Source organism: Panthera tigris, chromosome B4 (genome assembly GCF_018350195.1).
Source record: "Panthera tigris isolate Pti1 chromosome B4, P.tigris_Pti1_mat1.1, whole genome shotgun sequence".
NCBI classification, from domain to species: domain Eukaryota; kingdom Metazoa; phylum Chordata; class Mammalia; order Carnivora; family Felidae; genus Panthera; species Panthera tigris.
Window position 1 is genome coordinate 72,540,055 of NC_056666.1, and position 21,466 is coordinate 72,561,520.

Consider the following 21,466-nt stretch of genomic DNA (forward strand, 5'->3'; position numbering starts at 1 on the left):
ATCTGGTAGAGATGCCAGAGATCTCTTTCAGTGCATGCATGCACAGAGAACAGACCGTCTGAAGACACAGTGAAAAGATTCTGTCTACAAAGCCAAAGAGAGAGAGGCCTCACCGGAAACAAACTCTGCCTGATACTTTGATCTTAGACTTCCAGCCTTCAGAACTGTGAGAAAAATAAATTTCTGTTGCTTAAGCCATTCAGACTGTCGTATTTTGTTATGGTAGCCCTAGCAGTCTAAGATGACTGAGAATCCTATATCCAATCAAACTATTTTTCAAAGATGGATGAATTAAGACATTCACAGATAAACTCTGAGGGAGCTAACTGACCTGCTCTACAAGAAATGCTAAGGGATTCCTTCTTGCTCAAATGAAATGACATTAAACAGTATTTCAGGGGTGCCTGGATGGCTGAGTCAGTTGAGAATCTGGCTCTTGATTTCAGCTCAGGTCATGGTCTTGTAGTTCATGAGATTGAACCCCACACTGGGCTCCATGCTGTCAGCTTGGCATTCTCTCTCTCCCTCTCTCTCTGTCCCTCCACTGCTTGTGCGCTCTCTCTCGCTCTCTCTCACAAAATAAATCAATAAACATGAAAAAAACAGTACTTCAAGTCCATATGAAGAAATAAGGAACCTGGGTAAAGATAATTATGTAGATGAATATAAAGTAAGTATTAATGTATTTTTGGCTTGTAACTCCTCTTTTTTTAATATGATTTAAGAGACGTATAAAACAATAATTGTAAATATATATTAATAGGTACACAATACATAAAGAGCTAATTGTGACAATAACAGCATAAAGGTGATGGGGCTATGTAGAAGCTAAGTTTTTATATACTACTGAAATTCAGTTGTATTTTAAATTCTTAGAAGTTAAATTGTTAATTGTGATCACCAGGTAACCATTAAGAATAGTTATCAATAATTACATGAAATGTTAATGGATTAAACTCAATTAAAACACAGAGATAGTAGAATTAATTTTTAAAATGATCCAACTGTATGCTGTCTATAAGAAACACACTTTAGATCTAAAAACACAAATGCATCATAAGTGAAAGGATGGAAAAGGTTGTGCTATACAAATTCTAACCAAAGGAGATATGGAGTGGCTATACTAATATCAGATCAGAAAGACTTTAAGCCAAAAATTGTTTCAAAATACAAAGAGGAGCATGATACATTGATAAAAGGGTGAATACATCAAAAAGTTGTAACAATTATATATGCACCTAACAACAGAGCCCCTAACTATATGAAGCAAAACAGAATTGAAGACAGAAATAGACAGTTCAATAATAGTAGTTGGAGACTTCCATGTCTCATTTTCAATAATGGGTAAAACAATTAGATAATCAAGAAGTAAATAGAGGACTTTAACAACACTATAAGATAAGTAAACCTACCCAACAACAGAAGAATACTCTGCACTCTTACTAAGTGCACATAGGACATTCTACAGGATAGATTATATGTTATGCCACAAAACAAGTCTCAATAAACTTAAAGTGATAGAAACCATTCAAAGTTTCTTCTCCAATCACAATGGAATCAAAGTAGATATCAATAACAGAAGGAAGTCCAGATAATTCACAGACAGATGGATATTAAACAACACGCCCTTGAAAAACCAAAGAAGGAGATATCACAAAGAGAAATGAGACAATATCTTGAAACAAATTAAAATGAAAACACAGCAGTTACTAGCGGTTGGGGGGGGGGCGGGAAATGAAGTGTTAGTCAAAAGGTAAAACTTACAGTTATAAGATGAATAAGTTCTGGGGATCTAATGTATAGCTTGGTGATTATAGCTAATATGTATTATATAAGTGAAAATTGGCAAGAGGTAGATCCTTAATGTTCTGACTACAAAATAGAAATGGTTATTATGTGACATGATGGAGGTTTAGCTAACTCTGTGGTAATAATAATTTAGCAATATATATCAAATCAACACATTGTGCACCTTAAACTTATACAATGTTATAAATCAAGTGTATCTCAAAAAAGCTGGTGGGGGGTGGGGGAAGAAAAATAAGCTTACCCAAATTTGTGGAATGCAGTAAAGGCAATGCTAAGAGGGAAATTTTTAGCTTTAAACAATTACATTAAGAAAAGAAGGAAGGTCTCAAATCAATAACCTACGCTTCCACCTTAAGGAGCTAGAATAAGAAGACTAAATTAAACCCAAAGCAAGAAGAAGGAAATAATAAAGATTAGAGTTTATGAAACTAAATATAGTTTTATCATATGATTCAGGAATTATGCTCCTAAGTATTTACCAAACTGATTTGAACAAATTATGTCCACACAAAAGCCCACATGCAAATGTTTAAAGCCAGTTTATTCATAATTGCCAAAAACTGGGACAATTTAACATATTTTTCAATAAGTGAATGCATAAACAAACTGTGGTACGTCCACATAATGGAATACTATTCGGTCATAAAAAGAATGTGCTAGCAACAACGCAAAACATGGGTGAATCATTCATATTGTTAAGTAATAAATTCATATTGTTAAGAAAAAGAAGTGTCTGAAAAGGCTGTATGTTGTATGAACCCATTTATGTCACATTTGGGAAAAGGCAAACGTATAGAGATGGTAAACAGATCAGTTCTGCCACAGGTGTTTGGAGCAGGGAGGGTTGAACAGGTGAGGCACAGGGGATTTTTTTATGGTGGAAAATATTCTGTAAACAATGCCAGTGGTGAATATATGACATTATATATTTGTTAAAACCCGTAGAACTACAGCACAGAGTGAACCTTAATGTAGTAAATTTTAAAATACCCATTTAGGAGGTTGGGCAATCTCAAGATGGAATGCACACTCTGAGAAAAGAAAATTGGAGTGAGGGGAGGTGCTCACGTTACCAACTTTGGTAAAGAGTGGGAACTAAGGTTAAAGGCAAAAAGAACTGTACATAATAAGCACTGTACTCTAGTTGGTAAAGATGTTTCTCATAGAGGTATGACATCAGTATGAATTCATGTTTAGCTTAATGTAGATACAGATGGGTGCATAAAGAAATATTTATAAATATGTATGTAATATGGGTGAGTACACACATATATTTCCTTTCTCTGTCAGCTAACAGGGCTTAGAAGCAATGACACACTAGTAGCAATGAGCACACCCAACATCCAGATCTTGATTTCTAATATGACTCTTCAACAAAAGGAACCAGGGCTCCTTGGAGAAATGGCTGATAGTAGAGCTGGTGCAAGGAATATATACAAGGTGATCCTGGAGTGTTTTGTAGTTCCAGTAAGTAAAGGAGCTCTCAAGTAAATACTGAGACAATGTGAGTGTGTCAAAAGGACACAAGAGCCAACTGAAAGAGCTCCCAATGGCCAAAGTTGGAACAATTTTAGCAACAAAATAAATAAGGTAATACTGGATTATAACCCAAAGTATAAAATAAATATCCATGATTGATATAAGGGAATGATTAAATAAAAACTAAATGTGAGACAATATACAAATTTTCTGTGCAGAATCATTCCAAATTATTTATATAAATATTTTGCTGTTAAGGAGGTGGAACATATCTCTCTACCCCTCAAGTGTTGGCTGTGCATAGTAATTTCCTCCCAAGGAATAAGGTATGAAAAGGAGGAAAAAAGAGCAACTTCACAGTATAGAAACCTGGCAAATACTACCTTAGCCAGGAGGTTAAGGTCAATACCAACAGTGATAAGTCATGTTGATAGTATGTACCACTTGATGTGATGTGATGAAAAAGGCACTTTACATCTGTAGTCTTTCTTTCCAAAATGCATTACACCCCAGTCCAATCATGAGAAAAACATCAGACATAACCCAACTGAGGAACATTCTACAAAATAATGACCAGGACATTTCAAAACTGAAGGTCATTAAACATGAGGAAAGTCTGAGAAACTGGCACTGTATAGAGGAGCATTAGGAAACATGAATGAATAAATGTAATATGATATCCTGGATGGGATCATGGAAATGGCATCAGGTAAAAATGAAGAAAATTAGGATAAAAGGTAGACTTCAGTTAAAAATTACATATCAATATTGGTTTATTCGTTGTATCAAATGTACCATATTAATGTAAAATGTTAACAAAAGGGGAAAATAGGAGGTATATGGAAAATCATGTTCTATTTTTGCTACTGTTCTATAACTCTTCTAAAATGAAAATATATAGAACTTCTCATGTAAGGATGCATTCATGGGTGATATAAGTAGATAAGGTCTTCCAACTGGACGTATGCATTAATAGTGCTAGTAAGACTGTACCCACTGAGTCAGAAGAGACTGCAGTGATAGGGTGCTCTGGGCTTAGAGCCTTGCCCTCAACAGTCATAGTAGACTTGGTTGTTAATAACTCTTACTGAGCACAAACAATATGTTCACATGACTTGTAGGTACAGCTGCTCAGATTTCCTTTGCTTCCTCTGCAGCCACTTCTCATAGCATTCTTTTCTTGATTGTTACATCTAGCTACACTGGAATTTTTTAGTTCCTTATAGATGCAATACCCTCCCTCACCTCTATGTCTTTTTCTTCTACCTGCAGTTCTTTCCAAGTCTGAAGCCCCACCTTTGCCCAATTAATTCTACCTCATCCTTCAGTTGAAATGCCATATTTTCAGGAAGGTCTTCCCTGCCATCCTTGACAATACACTGACTATATTTCTCCATTTGTGACATGCATCCTACTTGTAATTGCTTGTTTCTTTTTAATTAAAGAATAATTGAGGCATACAACATAATGATTCAATATTTGTATATACCATGAAATCACTACAATAAGTCTAGTTCCTCCTGTTGTCATATAAATTTGCATAATATGTAATACAATATTGTTGACTATAGTCACCATTCTGTAATTACATCCTCATGACTTATCTTCTTTATTACTGGAAGCTTGTACCTCTTGACACTTTTCTCCCATTTTTCTTACATCACAAAACACTTCCTTCTGACAACCACCAGTCTGTTTTCTGCATCTGTGAGTTTTGTTTTGTTTGTTCATTTCTTTTGTTTGTTTGTTTGTTTTAGTTTCCACATGTAAGTGAAATAATACAATACTTGTCTTTCTCTGGCTGACTTATTTCACTTAGCATAGTGCCCTCAAGATCCATCCATTTTGTCCCAAATAGTAAGATTTCACTGTTATGGCTGAATAGCGCGCGCGCGCGCGTGTGTGTGTGTGTGTGTGTGTGTGTGTGTGTGTGTGTGTGATGGAATATTACTCAGCCATCAAAAGGAATGAAATTGTGCCATTTGCAATGACATGGATGAAGCTAGAGTATATTATGCTAAGCAAAATAAGTCAGAGAAAAACAAATACCACATGATTTCACTCATGTGGAATCTAAGAAACAAACAGATGAACATATGGGAAGGGAAAAGAGAGAGAGAAACCATAAGAGACTCTTTTTAATGATAGAGAACAAACTGAGGGTTGATGGAGGAAGGTGGGTGAGGGGGTGGGCTATATGAGTGGTGGGTATTAAGGAGGGCACTTGTGTTCAGCATTGGGTATTATATGTAAGTGATGAATCACTAAATTCTACTCTACAATATTACACTATATGTTAACTAGCTAGAATTTAAATAAAAATTTGAAGAAAAAGAAAAGGATCTTTTTAAATCCTCTGCCCATTTTTAATTAAATTGTTCATTTTCTTGTTATTGAGTTGCATGAATTCTCTCTATATATACTGGATATTTACCCCTTATTGAACATATGATTTGCAATTATTTTCTCCCATTCAGTAGGTTGCCTATTTAGTTTGCTGATGGTTTCCTTCAGTTTTCAGAAGCTTTTTAGTTTGATATATTCTCATTTATTTTTTGCTTTTGTTGACATTGCTTTTGGAGTCACATCCAAAAAAATATCACAAAGAAGGATGTCTAGGAGCTTACAAACTATGTTTTCTTCTAGGAATTTTATGGTTTCTGATCTTATATTCAAATCTTTATCCATTTTGAGTTAGTTCTTGCATATAGTGTAAGATAGCATCTCAGTTTTATTCTTTGGCATGTGACTGTCCAATTTTTCGAGCACCACTTATTGAAGAGATTGTCCTCTCCTCATTATATATTCTTTCTCTTTTATCATATATTAATTAGCCATATATGTGGTGGGCAGGGGGTTCTGTGCTTTCTATTGTGTTCCATTCATTGGTGTGTCTTATTTTTATATCAGTACCATACTTTTTTGATTATTTTAGCTTGGTAATATAGTTTGAAATCAGGGAGCATGATGCCTCCAGCTTTGTTTTTATTTCTCATGATTGCTTTGGCTTTTAAGGATCTTCTGTGGTTTCATACAAATCTTATGATTGTTTATTGTATTTCTGTGAAAAATGCTATTGGGATTTGAAAGGGATTGCACTGAATCCATACGTTGCTTTTAGTAATATGGAATTTTTTGTAATGTTTATTAATTAACATTAGAGAGACAGAGTGCAAGTGGGGGAGGGACAGAGAGAGAGGAAGATACAGAATCCTAAGCAGGCTCCGGGCTCTTAGTGTCAGCACAGAGCTCAATGTGGGACTTGAACCCATGAACTGCAAGACCATAAACTGAGCTGAAGTCAGACATTTATTTAAAAAAATTTTTTTAATGTTTTTATTTATTTTTGAGACAGAGAGAGACAGACCATGAGCAGGGGAGGGGCAGAGAGAGAGAGGGAGACACAGAATCCAAAGCAGGCTCCAGGCTCTGAGCTGTCAGCACAGCCTGACACAGGGCTCAAACTCACGGATGGTGAGATCATGACCTGAAATGAAGTTGGATGCTCAACTGACTGAGCCACCCAGGCGCCCCTGAAGTCAGATATTTAAACAAATGAACCATCTAGGCGCCCCAGTAATATGGAATTTTTAACAATATTAATTCTTCCAATCCATAAGCATGGATTATCTTTCTATTTATCTGTCTTCTTTAGTTGCTTTCATCAATGTCTTGTAGTTTTTAGTGTACAAGTCTTTCACTTTCTTGGTTAAATGTATTCATAGTCATTTTTTTCTTTTTGATGCAACTGCAGGTGTGATTGTTTTCTTAATTTCCCTGATAGTTCATTGTTAGTGTATAAAAATGCAATCGATTTTTGCATACTGTCTTTGTGTTCTGCAACTTTATTGAATTTATTCATTCTAACAGGTTTTGGGTGCAGTCTTTAGGGTTTTCTAGATATAAAAAATGTGTTGTCCACAAATAGTGACAATTTTATTTTTTTCTTTCCAATGTTGATACCTTTTATTTCTTTTTCTTGCCAAATTGCTCTGGCTAAGACTTCTAATTCTGTGTTGAATAAAAGCTGTGAGAATAGTCCTCCTCTTGTTCCTGATCTTAGAAGAAAAGCTTTTAGCATTTCACCATTGAATATAATGTTAGCTGTAGACTTGTCATATATGGGCTTTGTTAGGTTGAGGTACATCTCCTTTATACCTGCTTTGTTGAGAGCAGTGATTCAATATTTGTATACACTGTGAAATGATCACAATAAGTCTAGTTCCCCCTGTTGCCATTGAATTTATATAATATGCAACACAATATTATAGACTCTAGTCACCATGCTATACATTACATCTTCATGACATTTCTTTTTATGACAGGAAGTTTGTACCTCTTGTCCCCCTTCTCCCATTTCTCCCACCCCACAAAACTCTCCCCTTTATATATTCTGCTGCTTATATGTCGGGCACATAAATATTTTTAAATGTTATATCTTCTTGCTGGATTGACTCTTTATCATTATATAAGCCCATTTTGTCTTTTATTACAGTTTTTATTTTAAAGTCTGTTTTGTCTGACATAAGTATAGCTACCCCAGCTTTTAATTTCCATTTGCATGAAACAGCTTTTTCCATCCCTTTACTTTCAGTCTGTGTGTGCCCTTACACCTGACGTCTCTTGTAGGAAGTATATAGATGAGTTTTGTGGTTTTTATCTACTCAGCTACTCTGTCTTTTGCTTGGAGTGCTTAGCTGTTTACATATAAAGTAATTATAGATAGGTATGTGATTATTGCCATTTTGTTACTTGTTTTCTATCTGTTCTGTAGTACCTCTCTGCACCTTTTTTCTTCTCATGATCTCTTCCCTTTTGGTTTGATGCCTTTCTTTGGTGTTATATTTTTATTCCATTCTCAATCTTTTGTGTATCTACTATGGGATTTGCTTTGTGGTTATTATATGACTTACGTATATCAGCTATATATAAACCTGTTTATTTTAGATCAGTAGCAAGTTATATTTCAATGTATTCTAAAACTATATTTTTAACTCTCCCCCCACCACCACATTTTATGTTTTTGATGTCAAATTTTACATCTTTTTATTTTGTGTATCCTTTAATTGTTGTTATGATTATTTTTACTGCTTTTGTCTTTTAACCTTCATGCTAGCTTTATAGTGATTAATCCACTAGCATTATTATATATTTACCTTTACCAATGAGATTTTTACTTTCACATGTTTTCTTGTTACTAACTAGTGTCCCTTCTTTTCAGCTTAAAGATATTCCTTTAACATTTCTTGTAAGGCCAGTTTAGTGGTGGTGAGCTCCTTTAGTTTTTGCTTGTCTAGAAAACTCTTTATTGCTCCTTCTATTCTGTAAGGTAATCTTGCTCAGTAGAGTATTTTTGGCTTGAAGAGTTTTTGCTTTTAGCACTCTGAATTTATTGTGCCATTTCTGGATTACAATATATTGTGTCCTGTTTGGCCTAAAAAGTTTCTGCTGAAAATCTGCTAAGTCTTATAGGGTTTTCCCTTTTATGTAAAAAAGTTATTTTTCTCTTGCTGCTTTTAAGGTTCTGTCTTTATTTTTAACTTCTTTTTTAAGATGAACATTTTATTCATTCATTATTATTATTTTTTAGTTTTATTTTTTTTAATTTACATCCAAATTAGCATATACTGCAACAATGATTTCAGGAGTAGATTCCTTAATGCCCCTTAGCCATTTAGCCCATCCCCCCTCCCACACCCCCTCCAGTAACCCTCTGTTTGTTCAACATATTTATGAGTCTCTTATGTTTTGTCCCCCTCCCTGTTTTTATATTATTTTTGTTTCCCTTCCCTTATGTTCATCTGTTTTGTCTCTTAAAGTCCTCATATGAGTGAAGTCATATGATTTTTGTCTTTCTCTAACTGACTGATTTCACTTAGCATAATACCCTCCAGTTCCATCCATGTAGTTACAAATGGCAAGATTTCATTATTTTTGATTGCCGAGTAATACTCCATTGTATATATATACCACATTTTCTTTATCCATTCATCCGTCAGTGGACATTTGGGCTCTTTCCATACTTGGGCTATTGTTGATAGTGCGGCTATAAACATGGGGGTGCATGTGTCCCTTTAAAACAGCACACCTGTATCCCTTGGATAAATGCCTAGTAGTGCAATTGCTGGGGTGTAGGGTAGTTCTATTTTTAGTTTTTTGAGGAACCTCCATACTGTTTTCCAGAATGGCTGCACCAGCTTGCATTACCACCAATAATGCAAAAGAGATCCTCTTTCTCTGCATCCTCTCCGATATCGGTTGTTGCCGGAGTTGTTCATGTTAGCCATTCTGACAGGTGTAAGGTGGTATCTCATTGTGGTTTTGATTTGTATTTCCCTGATGATGAGTGACGTTGAGCATTTTTTCATGTGTCAGTTGGCTATCTGGATGTCTTCTTTGGAGAAGTGTCTATTCATATCTTTTGCCCATTTCTTCACTGGATTATTTGTTTTTTGGGTGTTGAGTTTGATAAGTTCTTTATAGATTTTGGATACTAACCTTTTATCTGATATGTTGTTTGCAAATATCTTCTCCCATTCTGTCAGTTGCCTTTTAGTTTTGCTGATTGTTTCCTTCGCTGTGCAGAAGCTTTTTATTTTGATGAGGTCCCAGTAGTTCATTTTTGCTTTTGTTTCCCTTGCCTCCAGAGACGTGTTGAGTAAGAAGTTGCTGCGGCCAAGACCAAAGAGGTTTTTGCCTGCTTTCTCCTCGAGGATTTTGATGGCTTCCTGTCTTACATTGAGGTCTTTCATCCATTTTGAGTTTATTTTTGTGTATGGTGTAAGAAAGTGGTCCAAGTTCATTCTTCTGCACGTTGCTGTCCACTTTTCCCAGCACCACTTGCTGAGAGACTGTCTTTATTCCCTTGGATATTCTTTCCTGCTTTGTCAAAGATTAGTTGGCCATATGTTTGTGGGTCCATTTCTGGGTTCTCTATTCTGTTCCATTGATCTGAGTGTCTGTTCTTGTGCCACTACCATACTGTCTTGATGATTACAACTTTGTAGTATAGCTTGAAGTCCTGGATTGTGATGTCTCCTGCTTTGGTTTTCTTTTTCAAGATTGCTTTGGCTATTTGGGGTCTTTTCTGGTTCCGTACAAATTTTAGTATTGTTTGTTCTAGCTCTGTGAAGAATGCTGGTGTTATTTTGATAGGAATTGCATTGAATATGTAGATTACTTTGGGTAGTATCTACATTTTAACAATATTTGTTCTTCCTATCCAGGAGCATGGAATCTTTTTCCATTTTTTTGTGTCTTCTCCAATTTCTTTCATAAGCTTTCTATAGTTTTCAGTGTATAGATTTTTCACCTCTTTGGTTACATTTATTCCTAGGTATTTTATGGTTTTTGGTTCAATTGTAATGGGATCGATTCCTTGATTTCTCTTTCTGTTGCTTCATTGTTGGTGTATAGGAATGCAACTGATTTCTGTGTGTTGATTTTATATCCTGCAACTTTGCTGAATTCATTAATCAGTTCTAACAGTTTTTTGGTGGAATCTTGAGGGTTTTCCATATAGAGTATCATGTCATCTGCGAAGAGTGTAAGTTTGACCTCCTCCTGGCCGATTTGGATGCCTTTTATTTCTTTGTGTTGTCTGATTGCAGAGGCTAAGACTTCCAATACTATATTGAATAACAGTGGTGAGAGTAGACATCCCTGTCTTGTTCCTGACCTTAGAGGGAAAGCTCTCAGTGTTTCCCCATTGAGGATGATATTAGTGTTGGGTCGTTCATATATGGCTTTTATGATCTCGAGGTATGATCCTTCTATCCATACTTTCTTGAGGTTTTTTGTCAAGAAAGGCTGCTGTATTTTGTCAAATGCTTTCTCTGCATCTATTGAGAGGATCATATGGTTATTGTCCTTTCTTTTATTGATGTGATGAATCACATTAATTTTAGTTTTTCAGATATTGAACCAGCCCTGCATCCCAGGTGTAAATCCCACTTGGTCATGGTGAATAATTTTTTTAATGTATTGTTGGATCCAGTTGGCTAATATCTTGTTGAGGATTTTTGCATCCGTGTTCATCAGGGAAATTGGTCTATAGTTCTCCTTTTTATTGGGGTCTCTGTCTGATTTTGGAATCAAGGTAATGCTGGCTTCATAGAATGAGTTTGGAAGTTTTCCTTCCATTTCTATTTTTTGGAACAGCTTCAAGAGAATAGGTGTTAACTCTTCCTTAAATGTTTGGTAGAATTCCCCTAGAAAGTCACCTGGCTCTGGACTCTGGTTTTTTGGGAGAGTTTTGATTAATAATTTGATTTCCTTACTGGTTATGGGTCTGTTCAAATTTTCTATTTCTTCCTGTTTCAGCTCTGGTAGTGTATATGTTTCTAGGAATTTGTCCATTTCTTACAGATTGACCATTTTTTGGTATATAATTGCTCATAATATTCTCTTATTGTTTTTATTTCTGCTGTGTTGGTTGTGATCTCTCCCCTTTCATTCTTGATTTTATTTTTATTAATTAATTAATTAATTATTTTAATTTATACCATGGGCTTTTGTTTTCTCTTCAGGAAAACAACAACAAAAAAAGCAATTTATAAAATTTTTTTTCAGATTATTACTTTGCTCTTGTTAAAAGTCCCTTTCCTTTTTCTTTTTGATCAAACTGGCTAGTGGTTTCTCAATTTTGTTAATTTTTTCAAAGAACCAGCTTCTGGTTTCATTGATCTGTTCTATTGTTTTTTTGGTTTTGATAGCATTAATTTCTTCTCTAATCTTTATTATTTCCTGTCTTCTTCTGGTTTTGGGTTTTATTTGCCATTCTTTTTCCAGCTCTTTAAGGCATAAGGTTAGGTTGTGTATCTGAGACCTTTCTTCCTTGTTTAGGAAGGCCTGGATTGCTATATACTTTCCTCTTATGACCACATTTGCTGCATCCCAGAGGTTTTGGGTTGTGGTATTATCATTTTCATTGGCTTCCATATACTTTTTAATTTCCTCTTTAACTTATTGGTTAGCCCATTCATTCTTTAGTAGGATGTTCTTCAGTCTCCAAGTATTTGTTACCTTTCCAAATTTTTTTTTCTTGTGGTTGATTTCGAGTTTAGTAGCGCTGTGGTCTGAAAATACGCACAGTATGATCTCGATCTGTTTGTACTTGCTGAGGGCTGATTTGTGTCCCACTATGTGGTCTATACTGTGCACTGGAGAAGAATGTATATTCTGCTTCCTTAGGATGAAATGTTCTGAATATATCTGTTAAGTCCATCTGGTCCAGTGTGTCATTCAAAGCCATTGTTTCCTTGTTGATTTTTTGATTAGATGATCTGTCCATTGCTGTGAGTGGAGTGTTGAAGTCTCCTACTATTATGGTATTATTATCAATGAGTTTCTTTATGTTTGTGATTAATTGATTTATATATTTGGGTTCTTCCACATTTGGCGCATAAATGTTTACAATTGTTAGGTCTTCTTTGTGGATAGACCCCTTAATTATGATATAATGCCCTCTGCATCTCTTGATACAGTCTTTATTTTAAAGTCTAGACTGTCTGATGTAAGTATGGCTACTCCGGCTTTCTTTTGTTGACCGTTAGCATGGAACCATGGAGATGGTTCTCCATCCCCTTACTTTCAATCTGAAGATGTCTTTAGATCTAAAGTGGGTCTCTTGTAAACAGCATATAGATGGATCTTGTTTTCTTATCCATTCTGTTACCCTGTGTCTTTTGATTGGAGTATTGAGTCCATTGATGTTTAAAGTGAGTACTGAAAGATATGAATTTATTGCTATTATGTTGCTTGTCGAGTTGGAGTTTCTGGTGGTGTTCTCTGGTCCTTTCTAATCTTTGTTGCTTTTGATATGTACGTATTTATTTATTTATTTATTTATTTATTTATTTATGTTTTTATCTTTTCTCACCTCAGAGATTCCCCCTTAAAATTTCTTGCAGGTCTGGTTCAGTGGTCACAAACTCCTTTAATTTTAGTTTGTCTGGGAAACTTTTTATCTCTCCTTCTATTTTGAATGACAGCCCTGCTGGATAAAGACTGCATATTTTTCTGCTTGGCTGCATATTTTTCTGATTCAGCACATTGAATATATCCTGCCAGTCCTTTCTGGCCTGCCAAGTTTCTGTGGATAGGTCTGCTGCAAACCTGATCTGGCTTGTAGGTTAAAGACTTTTTTTTCCCTTGCTGCTTTCATGATTCTATCTTTGCCTGAGTATTTTGTGAATTTGACTATGATATGCCTTGTTGATGGTTGGTTTTTGTTGAATCTAATGGGGGATCCTCTGTGCTTCCTGGATTTTGATGTCTGTGTCTTTCCCCCAGTTAGTAAAGTTTTCCACTATGATTTGCTCACATAACCCTTCTACCCTTATTTCTCTCTCTTCCTCTTCTGGAACCCTATGATTCTGATGTTGTTCCTTTTTAATGAGTCACTGATTTCTCTAATTCTTAAATCATGCTCTTTTGCCTTAATCTCCCTCTATTTTTCTGCTTCATTATTGTCCATAAGTTTGTCCTCTATATCACTGATTCTCTGTTCTGACTCATCCATCCTTGCCCCCACAGCAATCCATCTGTGATTGAAGCTCAGTTATAGCATTTTTATTTCATCCTGACTAGTTTTTACTTCTTTTACCTCTGCAGAAAGGGATTCTAATCTATTTTTGACTCCAGCTAGTGATTCTAAATTCTGGTTCAGACATCTTGCTTGTATCTGTGTTGGTTAAGTCCCTGGCTGTCGTTTCTTCCTGTTCTTTCTTTTGGGATGAATTCCTTCGTTTCATCATTTTGAAGGGAAAAAGGAATTGATGAGGTAGAAAAAATTAAAATTAAAAAAAAAAAAAATTAAACAAATATTGGGGTGCCTGGGTGGCGCAGTTGGTTAAGCAGCTGACTTCAGCCCAGGTCATGATCTCACCATCCATGAGTTCGAACCCCACATTGGGGGCTGCTGACAGCTCAGAGCCTGGAGCCTGCTTTGGATTCTGTATCTCCCTCTCTCTCTGCTCTTCCCCTGCTTGTGCTCTATCTCTCTCTGTCTCTCAAAAATAAATAAATGTAAAAAAAAAATTAATATTAAAATTAAAAAATTAAAAACACACACACACACAAAATCGAATAAATGATGCTAGATCGTAGGTGTGCTTTGGGTGTTGAAAGTGGCTTGAGGGGTGCCTGGGTGGCTCAGTCAGTTAAGCGGCCGACTTCGGCTCGGGTCATGATCTCGCAGTCCGTGAGTTCGAGCCCCGCATCGGGCTCTGTGCTGACAGCTCAGAGCCTGGAGCCTGTTTCAGATTCTGTGTCTCCCTCTCTCTGACCCTCCCCCGTTCATGCTCTGTCTCTCTCTGTCTCAAAAATAAATAAACGTTAAAAAAAATTAGAAAAAAAAGAAAGTGGCTTGATAGAGAAAAAGGGGGAAAAAAAGGAAAAAAAAGGAAATCGTTTGAAAATTTGAAAAAATGAATACACTGAAGTAGACTAAGTTGAAATGATGGAAGTAAAATAGAATTTGAAAAAATTTACACAAAAGTAAAGAATATAGTAGAAAAAAATTAAAAATATTTTTAATAAAAATTAAAATGAATTTTTCTCCTTCTGTATTCAAGAAAAAGAAAAGAAATGAAAAAGAGAAAAAAGAAAAAAAGGAAATCATTTGAAAATTTGAAAAAGTGAATACACTGAAGTAGACTAAAATAAAATGATGGAAGTAAAATAGAATTTGAAAAAATTTACACAAAAGTAAAAAATATAGTAAAAAAAATAAAAATATTGTTAATAAAAATTAAAAATAGACATGAATTTTTTCTCTTTCTGTTTTCAAGAAAAAGAAAAGAAATCAAAAAGAGGGGGAAAAAAGGAAAAAAGAAAGAAAATTGAATAGATGGACCTGCTAACAGACTGAAATATGACTGAAATTACTTCGTTTTCCCCCAGAAGTTAGACTATGAAGCACTTTATAGTCCATAAACTAAGCAGGCAGTGAGACTTCTGTTCTTGAAGAGCAAGGTTGGCCTAGTTGGGCAGGGCTTAATGTAATGGCTCCATTCTGCACTAGATGGTGCTGCTAGCCTACCAGGGTGGATTGTTGTGGCGCTCATAGGTGCATAAGCACATGCGCAGGAGCGGTGAAAATGGTGTCACCCAGCTACCCAGTCTCTAGTATTGGAACTCTGTTCTCCCCGATTAGCAATCGCGCACCCATCATTTGTCTTCACCTTTTGTCCATTCCCTGCTTTTACACTATCCGTGACCAAGCCCCAGGTAGTACCTCTCTCCCGAGTTTTGTCTCAGATGCGGCTGTTTTCCCTGGCCCCTTACTTCTGAGGGACTGAGGCTTTGACCCGTTCTGCTCCTCTGAAGAGGGTCTCACTGAGCAATGGCCGAATGCCAGCCATACCCAGGAATGTTCGCAGGACCATGCTGCTGCCAATGCCCAGAGACTGCGGCCAGGTGCCAGCCCACCCCAGAAAAAGTCCGGGAGATAGTGTAGCAGCAGCCTTCAGGGATTATGGAAAATCACAACACACATCTGGCACCAGGCTTCACCCTTAATGACCTTGTGCCAGCACCAGTGAATGTGCCGTTCTCTGGGGTCTGCTGGGACCAGGTGGCCTCACAGTCTCTACCAAATGTCCTTCCAGCAGTGGAACCGCTTCTCCCTGTGTGGCCTGAGAACCTCCCAGACCCCATTCTGCTCCTGGGGATTTGCCCTTCCCACCAGAGCACTGCCAGGTATCTAGCTGTGGAGTTGTGGACTCTGCACTCTCCCTGTTTACAGTTTAATGGAATTTAAATCCTCTCCTTTCTCCTTCCTCCTTTTTTAGTTCAGTCCCTGTGGCTATTTCCAATTTTCCACTTTCTCTCCAGCTATTTTTGGGGAGCGGTGCTTTTCCTGTATTCTCCACCCCCACACCTGTCTCTATCCTCTCTCTGCCCACAAAAGCGGCTCCCTGCCCTCCGCAGCTTCTCTCTCCCCAAGTTCACCTCTCCGTGCCGTGTACCTGCTGAATTCTATGGTTCAGGCTGTGCAGATTGTTGTGTTAATCCTTAAATCAGTTTTCTAGGTGTGCGGGATGGTTTAGTGTTGGTCTGGCTGTGTTTCATGGACACGAGACACATAAAAAACTTCCATGTTGTTCCACCATCTTGGCTCCCTACTCTTTATTTTTAACTTTTAACATTTTAATTATTATGTGTTCTGAAGTGGATCTCTCTGGGTTCATCTTATTTTGAACTCTGGGCTTCCTGGATCTAGATGTCTATTTCCTTCCCCAGGTTAGGGAAGTTTTCAATAATTATTTCTTCAAATAAGCTTTTTGAGGTCCCCTATAATGTGACTATGTTCCTATGGATGTTTTCCCATAGCTGATTTAAGCTATCTTTACTTTTTAAAATTAATTTTTCTTTTTGCTGCTCTGTTTGAGTGGGTTCCATTACCTTGTCTTCCATGTCAATGATCCTTTCTTCTGCTTTGTCCAGCCTACTAGTGAACCCATTTATAGAGTATTTTTCAATTCACTTATTGTGTTCCTCAGCTCTGTTACTTCTGTTTGGTACTTTCTTATATTTTATATAAGTGTTTATCCATTCTTCTCCTGAGATTGGTGAGTGTATTTATGACCATTTGAATTTTTGATTAGGTAAATTATCTTTGTTTCATTAAGCTTTTGTTGTTGTTGTTGTTGTTTGTTGTTTTTTTGTTTGTTTTTTCTGGGGTTTTATCTTGTTCTTTAGTTTGGAACATATTCCTCTGTTCCCTCATTTGTTTGATTCTCTGTGTTTGTTTCTATGTATTAGGCAAAACAGGTATCTCTCCCAGTCTTGACGGAGTGGTCACAGGAAACTGGGGATGCATTTGTGTCTCTTGTCTGTGCAGTTCCCGGAGAGTTGTAGCCTGACAAGAACTCTGATTGTTTCAGTCCTGTGGGACCCAGAAATGCAAGCCTGCCTGGCGCCAGAGCCAGGCATTCAAAGGGTCCCTGTGTAGGCTACATGCCCCTGTTGGTTTTGGTGGGGCTGTGGAAAAGTGCTGGGTTGGGGCAAACGTGTCTGCCACTTTTGGTGGGGCAGGGCCACAGTTTGGAGCATGGGTACCAGGCCAGGTTATACCTGCTGGGTTTAACAGCGTAGGGTTGCTTGAGTCATTGGCTAGGGCAGACCTATCTGCTAGGTTTAGTGGGGCAGGGCTGTCAGGGGTGGTGGTGGTGCTGGGCCAGGCCAAGGTAGAGATAGAGTGCAAAACTGGTGCCCACCATGCCTCTATCCCTGGACAGAGTTTCAACAGACCTCTGTCCCACCAGCAGACCCTTTACAAGTAGCCAATGAATCTTCTTTACATATGGTCTAAGTGCTTTTCAAATTGCTACTTTTGCACTGGGACCCAGGTGGAGTGAGTCTGTGCACAAGCCCTTTAGGAGTAGAGTCTTTTTTTTTTTTTTTAATTTTTTAAATATTTATTTTTTTAATGTTTTTATTTATTTTTGAAGGAGAGAGAGACAGAGCATGAACTGGGGAGGAGGAGAGAGAGAGAGGGAGACATAGAATTTGAAGCAGGCTCCAGGCTCTGAGCTGCCAGCACAGAGCCCGACGTGGGGCTCGAACTCACAAGCCGTGAGATCATGACCTGAGCCAAAGTCGGATGCTCAACCGACTGAGCCACCCAGGCACCCCAATATTTATTTATTTTTGATAGAGAAGGAGAGAGGGACAGAACATGAGCAGAGGAGGGGCAGAGAGAGAGAACGACACAGAATCTGAAGCAGGCTCCAGGTTCTGAACTGTCAGCACAGAGCCCAACATAGGGCTTGAACCCACGAACCGGGCGATCATGACCTGAGCCGAAGCCAGATGCTTAACCAACTGAGCCATCCAGGCAGCCCTAGGAGTGGAGTCTTAGTTTGCTCCATCCCTTTGGGTCTCCTGAATATAAGTCACAGTGATTTCCAAAGCCAGATATTCTGGGGGCTCACTTCTCTGGTGTAGGTCCTAAGGATTGGGAGTGCCTGATGTGGGACTCAAATGCTTCTCTCTTGAGGGATATACTCCATATTTGTGAGATTTCTCCAACTTGTGGGCCACTGTGTTTGGGGTGGGGTTTTGGCAAGACCACATCTCTGCCTCTTCTATCCATCTCAATGTGGTCTTTTTGTCCTTTGTTGTAGAGTAGCTGTTCAGCTAGTTTTCAGTTCTTTTTCAAAAAGAATTGTCCTCTGTGTAGCTGTGGATGTGGTGTGTCCATAGGTGGACGTGAGTTCAGGGTTTTCCTAGGTTACTATGTTGAACCACACTTTCCTATAATTGCTTCTTTAGTCAGACTTCCCTAGTAGATTGTAAGCTGCCTAAGGACGGCACTGCTGTATCCCAATGCCTAGCATAGAGCCTGCAATATCAGAGGTGTTCGATAAGTATTTGTTGTGTTGAAAACAATGAAGGAAGGTTTAGGACTAAACATGTTCAGTAGAGCAAGAGCTCTGGAATGAGTAGATATAGAGAAGATTGAAAAGGCAGACAGAAGAGAGATTGTAAAGGAATCTATGAAGGCTGACCATAGTTTGGACTTCATCCCATAGTCTTGAATGGTCTAAAGCTGAAGAATGATACAAGCTAACTGGTACTGAATTTCCTGAAATTTCACATGCTGAAAAGATTTCTTATTACCTTTATACTTACAAGACAATCCAGCTTCTTACATGCTTTTCATCTTCCACTCCCTGTCATTCAGATCCTTACAAGCATTGCAGCACTATCATTTAGCATTGCCTTTTGTTATGATGAAGTCTAAGGCCAATACAATTTTTTCCCTTTTCTATGACCTGCTTTTTTCTACCTGGATGCTCCCATCATTCTTTAGCCTTAAATTTTAGTCACTATGCCAAGAGATGAACTATTGTTACTTATCCTGAATCAAATTTTTCTTGCTTTATAGATTTGCAGTTTTAAGACTTCCTTATTTTAGAAATACTTTGAGTGTTTAAGAGTACAGATTGTTAAATAAGGCAGTTTTAAATCCTGAATCTACCACTAACTGTGTAACTTTAAGCAAATTATTTAACTTCTCTCTGTTTCAACTACCTCATGTATAAAATGAGGAGAATAATAATAGCTAATAGGATTGTTATGAAGGTTAACTGAGATAATTGTCAGAAGTTTTAGAACAGTGCCTGGCACATAAGGGCTCAAATAAAGAGTAGCTATTATAATTATCATTGTTATCATTAATGTTATTATTAGATTTTTAATTTTTTTCATTTTATCTTTCTGCTTCAGAGATGCAAATACTAGCTATTTTATATCTGCTGTGTCTACCATTCATAACATGTTCACAAGAACTATCCCAGTAGTTTGTTCTCTTTTATTTTCTCATACATACTATTCCCCAGAACTGTGTTTAACTTCTGTTTATTCTATTTCTAATGTGACTTTTTATCTCAATGACATTTTAATTTTTCTCTCATTTCTTTCCTAAGCTTTGCTGGCTCACTTTTTGTCTCCTTCTATTGCCTTATAAGCTCTTCTTTGAATTATTTTACTTCTTTTTTCAGCTCTTTTTAATGTAAAGTTATGTTTGTAATTTCTTTGAAGCTGTTTCTTTAACTTTTAAAAATCTATTTCCCTGGAATTATTATTTTTTTAATATTTGTTTATTTTTGAGAGACAGAGCATGAGAGGGGGAGGGGCAGAGAGAGGGAGACACAGAATCTAAAGCAGGCTCCAGGCTCTGAGCTGTCAGCACAGAACCCAACGCAGGGCTCGAACTTGTGAACCCTAAGATCATGACCTGAGCCAAGGTCAGATGCTTAACCGACTGAGCCACCCAGGCGCCCCTTATTTTTGTTTTTTAGGTATATGCCATGTATCTAAAAAATTGCAGAGTAGTCTGGATGCATAAAAGGATGAAGCTAAAGTTTACAGATGCCTTCCACAACTTCAAGTTCTTCCTTGTATTTCTTCTTGTTTCTCATTTCTTCCCTTGGCTTTCCTTCCTTTCTTTTGTCCTTCTCTTTGTCTCTCTTCTCTCTGTCTCTCCCTCCTTCACTTCTTTCTGTCTGCCTTTCTGACTATTATTCATGTTTGCTGAATAAGGTAGGAAAGACGGTGGGAGCAGAGTAAGGTAAAATGCTGAGGCATGAGCCAGAGCAGACCTGCTACCTCTCCTAGAAAGGATTGCTAGATGTAGTCAATTAAAATACAGGATGCCCAGTTAAATTTAAATTTCAGATAAACAATGAATAATTTCTTAGTATAAGAATATAGTGAATATTGCATACTATATTTTATCTGGCAAGCCTATTCCTAAGGGTTTTTTGTTTTTGTTTTTGTTTTTGTTTTTTGCCAGTACCTTCTCTCTAAATCCCTGGGGGTCCATTTAACCTGTTTCTGGCTTTCCAGAGATTGATGGGCCTTATAGCAAAGGCTCCTGGGATCTTCTTCCTTTATCCTACCTCATTTCAGTGAGGAATTTAAGTCAGATGGCTTGGACTTAGGTATTAGAAATAATATAATCTCTCCTGCTTCACTATCATTTGTTGTTGTAAAATTGAATCTCTACAGGATAGCACCCTCTGTCCTCATGGATGGCTGAGACCACTAGATTTTATTGTCTTGCTTATCAAGAATAACCAGCTATTCCTTTCAGCAGACCCTCCCCATTTGTAAATGGAGGCTCTGTGGCTCTGCTCTATAACTCAAGGGTGTGAATGGACCCTCTATCCCACTTGTCTAAGCTCCTTTCCTCCCCACTTCCCAGAAGTTACCAATAGCCATCTCTTATGCCTATGTGTCCACACCCTGAAGAAGAGGGGGTGGGGTGGGTGGGAGAAGTCACCTCTGCTCTCAGCAGGACAGACAACAGGAAGAGGCATATACAGATTCTAGAAGATGGTTTGTTTAGGTGAAGAGAATTCTAAAGTCTCACATACCTGGAGGGTGTTCTGGGGTTGGGAGGGTGAGTGGACACTAGGTGGCCATGGATGCTTGACCCTGTAGACTCCAGGCCTAGAAGGAACCTAAAGCTGACAGCAGATTTCTGCCTCAGGACAGCACTGCCTTTTAGAACAACAATACTGCTTTTGGGAAATTTGCAGTTGCTTGAAGTTCTGGAAGGTATCTGTAAGCTTTAGCGTCATCCTTTTATGCATCCAGACCCCGTTGCAGTTGGCAACAGCATGTCTAGTCTCTTACCTTCTTACCTTCTCTCCAGCATCATGGC